This window comes from Lolium perenne, chromosome 6 (genome assembly GCF_019359855.2).
Source record: "Lolium perenne isolate Kyuss_39 chromosome 6, Kyuss_2.0, whole genome shotgun sequence".
Classification (NCBI taxonomy): domain Eukaryota; kingdom Viridiplantae; phylum Streptophyta; class Magnoliopsida; order Poales; family Poaceae; genus Lolium; species Lolium perenne.
Window position 1 is genome coordinate 251,150,877 of NC_067249.2, and position 10,260 is coordinate 251,161,136.

General features: G+C 49.3%; 1 long non-coding RNA gene across 1 annotated transcript; it reads left to right on the forward strand.

The window, feature by feature from the left end:
* The first annotated feature begins 5,832 nt into the window (after positions 1–5,832).
* Positions 5,833–7,297, forward strand: LOC127309135 (uncharacterized). Its single transcript, XR_007856957.2, has 3 exons — positions 5,833–5,953; positions 6,353–6,471; positions 6,578–7,297. It is a non-coding gene; the product is annotated as an uncharacterized lncRNA (long non-coding RNA).
* The last annotated feature ends 2,963 nt before the right edge of the window (positions 7,298–10,260 follow it).

A 10,260-nucleotide genomic window follows, 5' to 3' on the forward strand; every position in this document is an offset into this window, starting at 1 on the left:
TACATATGAAATTTCACATGTATGTGTATGAACTCTATGTATGTATGTGTATGTATGTGTATGAATCCACATGTATGCCTAGTATTTGTGATGGAGTAACTCATATTTGTTAGTGGAATGGATCGTAATATGGTTCAAAAATGTAAACATGTAGGATGGCCGGTCCCGGTGGCCGGGGAAGGGGCCGCCGCGGTCCTGGGCGCCCCCCGGGCCGGGGAAGGGGCCGCCGCGGTGGAGCAGCAAGGGCCCCACGGTCACCGTCACCTGCATCCTCCTCGTCTTCGCATGAGGAACGCTGCTTCGAGTTCCTCCTCCGCATCGACAATGACCCACTCGGCATCAAGCGGCTACCGGACAAGTTCGCCGAGTTCGTCGACGGCCACGAGCCGGCGCACTTGCAGCTACGGGAGGCTAGCTGCAACTTCTGCCGCTGGTCCGTGGAGGTCCTGTTCGACGGGCAGGGCAAGATGTACCTGCACACGGGGTGGGACAAGTTCGCCCGTGACCTCCACCTCGAGCCCGGCTGCCAGCTCACCTTCCTGTACGAGGGGGACGGCGAGATGATCGTCAAGGTGTTCGATGACACCGCCTGCCGTGTGCACTACCTCCACACCGGCGAATCCGGCTCCGACACCGATAGTTAGATCGTCGAGTGTTGTCAACTCTATCTTCGTTGCTTCGTGTTGTTTGAATGCTATCTTAAATTGTATGAAACTATGTGCTACGATGTTAGGTATGATGATGTTATGTCCATGATGTGTGTACAAAATGGCTGTTGATACGATGTTGTATGGCATAGCTTTTCACATGATGGCAGTTTTGTTGGAATATGGTAGGATTATTCATGGCTTTAACACATGTCAATGTGTGGCGCCCTTCCCACTGGCGCCACATTGCACTGTATGGCGCCCATGCCGCGGGCGCCACACATGCATGTCTAATTGCCCAAAACATACTGTAAGATAAATCGTCTGGGACTTAGCCGTTTTGGCGAGGCTCTTTGTGTGGCGCCGATGCCACGGGCGCCACACAAGCATGTGTGGCGCCGATGCCACGGGCGCCACACAAAGAGGGTCGCCAAAACGGCTAAGGACTTATCGTCCGGAGCCCCTGGATGTTTTCGACCCAGTAGTTCATATAAGTTGGCACGTGTGGCGCCGATGCCACGGGCGCCACACTTGCATGTGTGGCGCCGGCGGGAAGGGCGCCACACATTGACTTGTGTTAAAACCATGAAAAATCCTACCATATTCCAACAGTTTTTTGACAACAAGAAGATTGCACTGAATATGTACCACACATTGACACAGCATAATGGTTCAAATGACAAATAAGGTTCAACGACATCAAGGTTTCAATTACAATAAGGTTCAACGACACGAAGGTTCGAGAAGATCAAGGTTCACACAACATAAAGGTTCGACAACAAGAACATAGGCAAAGGGACATCACTGCGTCGCAAAGGCTCCCTCCCCCTTGCCTTCTTCTTCTTAGCTTCTTCAGCCAATTCTTCCTTCTCCCTTAAGTCACGAGCCAACTGAACGACCGAATCGAAGAAGTGGTGGCGCTCCTCCGTCTTTGCAGCTTCCGCTTGAGCTCTCTCCTCCTTGATGCGTTCAGCCTCCCTAGCCACCTCCTCTAGGTGCATCCTATTGGCCCTCTCCCTCGCAATTTGCTCAAGTTGGCAGCTCCTCAGGAATTTTATCCGTGCCTTGCGGTCCCGTTCGGCCTTCAGCTTGGCATTCCTCCTCTTGTGGAACAATATGTATTCATCATACTGTTTTTGCATACGGGCACGCTCCGCCATCTTGTTGTCTTCCTCCTCCTTCTTCTTCCTCTCTAGTTCTTCCTTCTCCTTCTTCCGCACCGTCCTTACCGCCTCCTCCCAAGCGGACTCCTCCTTCTCATTGCCCTCCCATGCTCCCTTCCCCTTGGTGGGTTGAGTTGCCATACCTGTAAACCAAATTGAAAAACCAAAGTTAGTCATGGAATATGAAAATAGAAAGTACAATGCAATTAGTAACTTGGAGACACATACGGATAAGGCCCCGCTAGGTATCGTAGCATACTAGCACCGCGACGGCCACCTCTACTAAGCCCTACGTGAATCCTTTGTTGCCTTGGAGCTTGTCGCCATTGTGGTTGATGCCTTGAGGCTTGTTGCCTTGGAGGTTGTTGCGTAGGAGCTTGTTGCCGTTGGGCTTGTGTGCTTGGGGTTTGTTGCTGTTGGGCTTGTGTGCTTGGAGCTTATTCACGCGTTTGGCTTGGAGGAGGTTGGCGCGTTTGGCTTGGAGGAGGTTGACGCGTTTGGCTTGGAGGAGGTTGACGCGTTTGGCTTGGAGGAGGTTGACGCGTTTGGCTTGGAGCTTGTTGGCTTGGAGCTTGTTGGCTTGGGGTTTGTTGGCTTGGAGGTTGATTTGAAGCTTGTTGGCTACTTGATGCTTGACTTGTGCTAGCATCATTGCCCTTTGATTTTTTGCCGGATGTGCACTTCCTTTTATTGTGGCCCTTACTATTGCATGATCCACAATTAGTTGGCTCGCGAGACTCTTGGAATAACTTGTTTCCCGAATGACCCCATCTATCCATATCTCCGTGATACCTCTTTGTCTTTCTTCTTCCACGTTTCACAACCTTCCATTCCAGATCTGGCCAAACTTGCACTCCATGATACTCCGGCCATTGTGATTGATCCAAGTAAGGAGAAAACCTTGGAGCCCATGTCCTCTTTGTGGCTTCGATTGAGAACTCGGACTCCCTAACGGTGAGCGGGTTATTGTAGTCGACACGTCTAGTGCGTGCCGCTGTGAGCAAGTGGGAGCAAGCCAAATGAAGCAAAGAGGGCCTCCTACATGTGCATTCACATGTCTTTAGGGACACACGGAAAGCCCGGCCTCCATGTTGGACACCACCTTGTGTGGTGCCTCCCGGCTCATTCACTTGGTAAATCCATTCAACATTGTCATAACATGTAGCTGTTTGGGAGTCCGCCTTCCTCGCCTGAAATTCCATGAACTCTTCAACCTTCGTAGGGAACTCGCAATTCCTAGCAATTTCCTTCTCCGTTTCATCGGTGTAGTTCTGGAAATAGACATTCAACTTCTCGAATGTGTATTGAATGATTGCCGTCACGGGCAATGCACGGACACCCTTCAACACATTGTTGAAGCACTCGGCCATGTTGCTTGTCATTTGGCCATATCTCCTCCCATCCTCATCATAAGCTCTTGCCCACTTTGAGTTAAATATGAGGTGTCTATGAAGAAACTCTTGACCACCCGCGTTGAGGTCTTTGTGCTTCAGCAAGCCGTTGTATAGGTTTGCGAAGCGGCGCTCAGAGTAAGCGAGGCAACAATCTTGAAGGAGGTCAGACAACTCTTTGCTCTTGCATGCCCGGTAGAAGTTTGCACAAAAATGCCTCATGCACCATCGGTGATGCAAGGGAGCATGCCCGGGAATTGCAACCTCCACCGCATTGAGAATTCCTTGATGACGATCGGAGATGACACACACTTCCTTTGAGGGTGGTATGACCCTCGTCCTCAATATATGGAAAAACCATTGCCAGTTATCATTGTTCTCAATCTCTACCAATGCAAAAGCCAATGGTACTAAACGGTTGCTCGCATCACTTGCTATTGCCACCAATAGTGTGCCCTTGTACTGACCGGTCAAGAAGGTACCATCCACGGCTATGACGGGCCTACAATGTTCGAATGCCCTCGTGCATTGCTCGAATGACCAAAATGCACGGTGAAATACCCTCACTCTTTTACCATCATGCAATGTCATTTTGGTTGCGGAAGGCTCCACCACATGCACCATGCCCGGGTTAGTTGCGGCCATCGCTAACAACAACCTAGGGATACGGTTGTATGCTTCCTCCCAATCACCGTACAACATCTTGAATGCGGCTTGTTTGGCCTTCCATGCCTTCCCGTACTTGACGTCGTAGGCAAACCGGGATTTGACCGTATCTTGCACGGACCTAATGCTCATGATAGGAAGTGATGAGATCTCCACCGAGAGCTTGTATGCAATGAACTCGGATGTGAGTTGACGGTGGTCCGGCTGTGCATCCTTGCCATCAAGCTTCGGCCCCCGGCACATGTGAGTGGCTACACAACTTGTTATGTGCCAAGAGGGCCCTTTTTTGAAAGGTCGTGCACGGACAACCCATGGGCACCTTTTATCCACACATTTTAGCGTGTACCGCTTCTTCAAGTCCGAGTGAACAACGATGTAAGGGCGATGATGCTTAATGGATAACTCCTTCAACCATATCTTCAATTCCAAGAATGTATCAAACGTTAGCCCTTTAGAGATCATAGCCGTCCTACCATCCACATCTCTCTTGGATAGTGGCCTAGCTCCAAGAAGTAAACTTTTGCCACCATCAACCACGGCTCCATCCGCAAGACTAACATCACGGAACAGTGGTACCCGGATATCCCGTCCGGTTACCTTCTTGAAGATCTCGGCTCTTTCGGCTTCCTTAGCCGTGAAGCCATCCTCGTCAACCTCCTCTTTGGGTCCATCATCATCCGAGTCCGACGCATAGCATCGGGAATAAGGAATGGAGTGGTCCATCTCCTCTTGCGTCCAATATTTATCCAAATCACCGATATTGTTGCAATTAATCTCGAAACCATCATCACCATCGTCATGCTCATCATACTCATTATCCAACGGAGGTTGTTGGGCAATGGGAGATTGGACAATGGGAGATTGGGTGGCCTCTTCTTGGCTCATGGGTGGAGGAGTCCTCTCTCGAACGGGGGAGGAGGGCCGGTTAAGGTCAAGCTCGATACGAGCCTCAACCGTCTTGGTTGCAAACAACTCCAAAGCCTTATCTTGTGACCCGGCCACCGTCTCCTTGTAAATGGACCAACGTTGCTCCGAGTTGATACGCATTATCTTCCAACGGGTGTGCATTCCAAACCCCACATTATGCCTTCCCTCTAGCTCAACACCATCATTTGGCTCATTCCAATTCAACTCAACCCTAACTTGTGCTACCACCTCCGCAAAGCTAGGGCTAACGTCAAACACCAAGTCAACCTCTTCCGGGTCCGGCTCTATGTTTCCCTTCAAGAAAGCATCCTTCTCCACATGATGAACATGAACAATTCTTTCCATCCCCTAGCATAATGGGAACACATATACACATGTGTTCATTAGTTACCATAATCAACATAATCTACCCATACAAACTAGCACACTACCATTTCTTCTACTTCAACAACCCTAACATCCAACCAAATCCATCTCCACCCTCAAATCAACCAAATCCACATCTAGGGTTTCACATATAGATTGGAGCAAATACACAAAATCAATGGATGAAAAGAGGGGAAATGGAGGAGATTACCTCAAGCAACGAGTTGGGAACGATCTCCACGGACAGATCTGACGATTTGGTGGTTGATTTGGTGGGGGGGAGAGAGGGGGAGAGAGAAAACCGGGCGCCTTTGAGGAGAGAAGAAGAACAGAGGGAGGAGAAAGAAGAAGGGTCGGGCTGGGGGCGCGCGCGCGGCCCAAACTTAAGTGAATGTGTGGCGCCCTTGCCACGGGCGCCACACTTTCAAAGTGTGGCGCCGGCGAGGGCGGCGCCACTTGTGCTGCCACGTCGGATCGGGGTCACCAGCGCAGCGTCGACGGGCCACGTCGGATGGGTGTGTGACGCCAGGGCCAGGGGCGCCGCATGGACATGTGTGGCGCCCGTGAGGGGGCGCCACACAAAAGGGTTAGATCCGTGAAATAGTTTCACCGGGGGGTCAGTCTGTGCTTTTCTTTCAGTTTTGGGTTATTTTTGTGTAAATCGGCCCGCCTTGAAGGCTGCAGCTGCAGCGGCAGAGGTGGGTGCAGCGCCGTTGTTGCCGTGTTGTGGATAAGGCACACGCACAGGCATTGAAGGCCCAGTGGAGCTGAGGAAGCTCTTCAGATTTCCAAGGTTAGCTTTCTAAAAACTTATCACTATCTCTCCAGATTTGGTACCAATTGACACCGCATAATGCTTTGCTTGAGATTGATTGTGGTGCATTTTTCTCTTGGCGTGGACTACAATTAGGATTCAAACTGATGTCTAATTATTGTGGAACTATCACTGTAGGAGGTGATTAGTGAAGGTAGATAAGGCCTCAACAAATTCTTTATTTATCCGAGCAGCCACTGATGTACGCAAATCCATTATACTGCATTTAGAGTTACATGTGCTAATTGACTAATTTCTAAAAAATTAGACCTGAGGAGGTGATTACTGAAGGTAGATAAGGGCGTAGTTCAATTTTGTTGTGAATGATTGATGCTCTACTGAAAGGCTGATACCTTGTATGAATTTGCCTTTTGTCAGGTAATCAACCTTTGTTGGCGAGGACGTCCATTGTTTAAGGAACATAGACCTCTAAATTATGTATTCTGTGAAATTCTGGTACTTCCCTCTTCTCGAAAAAGTCACACATTAGCAGCAAGGTATTCTCCCTAGCTAATCATTTTATTTGCAACAAATTTCTTCTCCTTGAAAGACTTACCGTTCTAATTAATCATGATCTCGTTGTGTTTTTGTCTTGGGATCTAGCCATGAAGTTCGCCAAGGAGTACCCGAAGCATATGATCAAGAAATGCCATGCTACGCCCTGTTCCCCACATGGCCTTGGCGACGAGAGAGACGTCGCCATCCCAGGAGGTAACCAGTGCTCTGGGGCTAGCCATTGCTATGGTAAATAGTTCTGTTAACCTGTTCTTTGTTCGTCTCTTGAGGGTCCTCCATTTTTCATTTTCTACTCGGGATTCTGTCGTCGCTTAGGTGTTGGCACAAGGAGCAGTCAAGAACTTCGTTGAATATTTTCCCCTTATTTTGGACAATCAAATCGAGGATGAACTCAACCTAAGTGAATCTTGCCATTCAGTTCACATTTCATTTTGTGTGTTTAGCTCGTAAAATACCTATGTTTGGCTTACAGTGCTGAACCTAGTCATCACTATGACACTATGATCCCTGACAACAATGGGGCTTTATATGGTAAGTTCCAATTATGCTTATTACCCTGCATATGTTGTCTTCTTTTAAATCCTCTTATATCGCACTGTCAAAAAAAATGCTTAGTGTGACATTAAACGTATCTGTGAAACCGATTTGGGGTTGATAACACAATGTGTAAGAAGAATTAATTTCACGTGGACTGGAACTAGAGAGATTCGTAAGGTTGAATGATGTATATCTCAATTGCAGATAAATTACATTCCTCGGCCGGCAGCCGCCAGAAGTGCCTACAATCTGAGGAGCACAAGATGCCGTGCTAGTGAAAACACAAGTTTAGGGTTTCGTGGATGGAGCAACGTGCTCCCCACCTCTTCTATTTATATACTTGACAGGATTACAATACAAGGCACATACGATACAAATACATACGTATGTGAATCGATCTCTTAACACTCCCCCTCAATCTAAACTACTACTACATACAAGTTTTAGATTGATTCGAAATCGGTCTAGCATCTGCCGTGTCGCTGGCTTAGTGAAGATGTCAGCCAGCTGATCATTAGAAGAGATAAACCTTACCACCAGAGCGCCATCAGCCACCTGCTCTCGCACAAAATGAAAATCAATCTCAATGTGCTTGGTCCTGGCATGGAAGACTGGATTCGCTGTTAGGTAGGTAGCACCCAAATTATCACACCATAAAATCGGAGCTTGCCGCTGGGTAACACCAAGTTCTCGAAGCAACGAACGAACCCACATAGCTTCGGCTGCTCCATTTGCAAGAGCCTTATACTCTGCCTCAGTGCTAGATCTGGAGACCGTGGGCTGCTTCTTCGAACTCCATGAAATAAGGTTCGGACCCACGAACACTGCAAAACCGCTCGTAGAACGTCGATCATCAACATCTCCAGCCCAATCTGCATCAGTAAAAATACTAACACTCTGCTGCAGTGACCTCCTAATGCGAAGCCCTGTATCCAATGTTCCCTTGACATAACGAAGGATACGTTTTACAGCCCCCCAATGCACTTCAGTGGGTTGAGACAAGAATTGGCAAACCTTGTTGACAGCAAAGGATATATCTGGACGTGTGAGAGTCAAATACTGTAGACTGCCAACCACACTGCGATATCTGAAAGAATCCTATGGACCAAGAAGTGCACCAGTATCTCGAGCAAGCCGCTCAGTGGGCACCATCGGAGAGGAAGTGGGGTTACAATTCTCCATATTAACCCGACGCAACAAGTCTAACGCATACTTGCGCTGCATAAGTGTCATGCCCCCTGAATTGTACGACGCTTCCAATCCAAGGAAATATTCCAGAACACCAAGATCCTTGATAGGAAAAGTGGCAGACAAAGAGCGAACAAGACCTTCCACAACAGCAGTAGTGGAACCAGCAATGACAATGTCGTCTACATAGACCAACATGAAAACTTGAACACCACGCTGATTGAAGATGAACAAGGATGTATCAGCCCGAGAAGGAAGAAACCCCAGCTGAAAAAGGCGAGTACTCAAGCGAGCATACCAAGCACGAGGGGGAAACGGACATCCTCAAAACCAGGGGGCTGCTGCATATAGACATCTTCTGTCAGAAAACCATGGAGAAAAGCATTGCTGACGTCAACCTGGCGAAGGGTCCAGCCTCGAGAAACAGCTAGAGAGAGAACCAGCCGAATGGTGGCGGTTTGACAACAGGACTGAAAGTATCACCATAGTCAATGCCGTGCTGTTGAGTGAACCCGCGAGCAACCAGGCGAGCTTTGTGCTTCTCAACTGAACCATCTGGACGATGCTTGGTTTTGAACACCCACTTGCTTCCAACAATATTAGTGCCAGGTGGTCGAGGAACCAGAGTCCAGCTCTTCGTCTGAGCGAGAGCGCTGAATTCATCCATCATTGCGGCGCGCCACGCCGGTTCACGAAGGGCATCATGATGAGACACCGGCGCTGCAAAGAGAGCACGGCGACGAGTATCGTACCGCATAGTGCCGTCGGTGTAGTGCTTCTCACGACGAGTATTGTCACGCAGACGAGTAACCATGCCATGGCCAGGCTGTGAGGCCGCCGGAGGCAGCTGCTCAGCGGACGGCCCGCCAGGCGATGGAGCTGAAGTCGGTGGCGTGAGCGCGCCACACGCAGGCGATGCAGGCGACGAGGGAGTGCACGCCGAAGGCATGGCCGCATCCGCACCAGGGGAGCCCGGAGGCGACGCGGCAGCATCCGCGCCGTGAGACGACGGCGACGTGGCAGCAGCCGGGTGGGGCGCTGTTCCCGGGGCATGCACATGCACGTCCACATCCGGAAGAGGGACGTCGATCACCGCGGGGTTCTGCACAGAAAGATCAACAGCTGGAGAGGACAGGTTAGTGGACAGGTAAGACAGGTCATATTGACGCACATGATCACTCGTAGCCGGTTCAGGGAAATTAATAGCTTCACGAAGAGTGGGAATATCGACCGTAACCCCGAGAGTGGCATACGGGAACACGGATTCATCAAAAACGACGTCACGGGAGATGTAAATGCGACCCGTGGATTTATCAAGACACTTGTAGCCCTTGTGCATAAGACTATAGCCCAAGAAAACACACATCTTGGATCTAAACTCGAGTTTGTGAGCATTATACTTGCGAAGACTCGGCCAACACGCACAGCCAAAGATACGGAGAAACTCGTAATTGGGCTGAATTTTGAGAAGGCGGAAAAGTGGTGTCTCTTTGTTAAGAACAGGTGTAGGCATGCGATTAATCAAGTAGCAAGCCGTCAGGAAGGCCTCATCCCAGAAACGTAAGGGGAGAGAGGAGTGGGCGAGCAAGGCAAGACCTGTCTCGACCAAGTGACGGTGTTTGCGTTCAGCAACGCCGTTTTGCTGGGAGGTATGAGGGCAGGAGACACGGTGTGAGACGCCTGTGCGCTGAAAATACTGATGGAGTTTATGATATTCGCCGCCCCAATCGGATTGGACAGCTTTAATTTTGGCGTTCAAAAGGAGCTCAACATGAGCCTGAAAAGCGTAAAACACCTGCTCAACATCAGATTTATGTTTAAGAAGATAGATCCAGCAAAAACGAGAGTAGTCATCGATAAAGCTAACATAGTACTTAAAACCACCGGAAGAAGAAATAGCAGGACCCCAAACATCAGAGTGTATAAGCTCAAGAGGCACAGTGGTCACACGATGAGACAAAGTATATGATAGTTGATGACTTTTGGCACACTGACAAGCATCACAAACGAAACGAGGACTAGCGGAAGTACAGGATAAATCATGG